This window comes from Triticum urartu, unplaced genomic scaffold, assembly GCF_056163025.1.
Source record: "Triticum urartu cultivar PI428250 unplaced genomic scaffold, HENAU_Tu73 scaffold149, whole genome shotgun sequence".
In the NCBI taxonomy this organism is placed as follows: domain Eukaryota; kingdom Viridiplantae; phylum Streptophyta; class Magnoliopsida; order Poales; family Poaceae; genus Triticum; species Triticum urartu.
In genome coordinates this window covers 22,501-24,467 of record NW_028259955.1, presented here as the reverse complement: position 1 = coordinate 24,467, position 1,967 = coordinate 22,501, and positions in this window count along the sequence as shown.

Below are 1,967 nucleotides of genomic sequence, written 5' to 3'. Positions count from 1 at the left end.
TCCAAAGATGAAATCCTTAGTAATAGTTGGTTGTATTCGCCCTTTTTTGGAATAATAGCCTCCTTTACTGCAGGATTAACTGCCTTTTATATGTTTCGGATATATTTACTTACATTTGATGGGTATTTGCGTGTTCATTTTCAAAATTACAGTAGCACTAAAGAGAGTTCCTTGTATTCAATATCCTTATGGGGAAAAAGGATACCCAAAGGAGTGAATAGGGATTTCGTTTTATCAACAACGAAGAGTGGAGTTTCTTTTTTTTCACAAAATATACCAAAAATTCAAGGTAATACAAGAAATAGGATAGGATCCTTTACTACGTCTTTTGGGGCTAAAAAAACTTTTGCCTATCCGCATGAAACGGGAAATACTATGTTATTTCCTCTTCTTATATTACTACTTTTCACTTTGTTCATTGGATTCATAGGAATCTCTTTTGATAATGGAGGAATTGGTAATGGAATAGCAGAGTTAACCATATTATCAAAGTGGTTAACTCCCTCAATAAACTTTACCCAGGAAAGTTCTAATTCTTTTGTAAATTCATATGAATTTATTACTAATGCAATTTCTTCTGTAAGTCTAGCTATCTTTGGTTTATTCATAGCATATATCTTCTATGGATCCGCTTATTCTTTTTTTCAGAATTTGGATTTAATAAACTCTTTTTACAAAGGAAATCCTAAAAAAGAATTTTTAGATCAAGTAAAAAAAAATATATACAGTTGGTCATATAATCGTGGTTATATAGATATTTTCTATACTAGGGTCTTTACCCTCGGTATAAGAGGGTTAACCGAACTCACGGAGTTTTTTGATAAGGGTGTTATTGATGGAATTACCAATGGAGTGGGTCTTGCTAGTTTTTGTATAGGAGAGGAAATTAAATATGTAGGGGGAGGTCGAATCTCGTCTTATTTATTCTTTTTTTTATGTTATGTATCTGTGTTTTTATTCTTTTTTCTTTCTTAAGTTAAGGAATTTACAACAAGTCTCTTGCAAAAATAACTATCCTATCCCCTTTCTACAATCTCTCTATATCCTTGTTACATAAGGTAAGTATTGTATAATAGTTCGGTTTTCCGCGATTTTTTCCATTCCTCTGTGTAAATACCCTAATATGGGTTCACAATCAATAACATCCTCACCATCGAGAGTAACGATCAGTCGAAGAACACCATGCATTGATGGGTGTTGAGGGCCCATATTGACTATCATGAGATCTTTTCTTGTAAGCGGTAGACTCATATCCTTTCTTCCTTAATTCATTATTCCATGAAAATGGATTATTCCATGAATTCCTCAAAGCGAGGCTCATCAAAATGAAAAATCTAAGACTACTATAAGACTACTAAAAAAATAATAAAACAAGAAAAAAATTTGAACGATTAAATTACTGCTCCCGAATATTCAACTGACCGATTAATTTCTTATAACGTACTCTATTTTTCTTTGCCAAATAAGCCAGCAAACGTCGACGTTTTCCCAAAAGTCTTCGTAGACCTCTTTCCGATGAAAAATCTTTTTTGTGTAATTCCAAATGTGAAGCAAGTCTCCGTATCTTATTGGTGAAACTGAATACTTGAAATTCAACAGAACCCCTGTTTTCTTCTTTTTCTTCTTTAACCATAAATCCAAAAATTTTTCTACCTCCTTTCTTTTTCATGTATTTTTCTGATCAGGAAAAATACAAAATTATGTCAGTTATTTTGAAGTTATTCTAATCTCGTACACACACAAATTTGCAATTATTCATCTACTACTGGAATTTGGATTTATTTTATCGATGCAAATTGGATTTGGATAGAAGGGTACATTCTTTCTAATATTTTAGATAGAAGAAATGTTTCTTCTATCTAAAATATTAGAAAGAATTTTGCTGATTTATTTATTGCTATATGCAATTTATGGAATTGATACACCATTTAATTGATATCATTTAGCAAAATGAAACACAGCATATG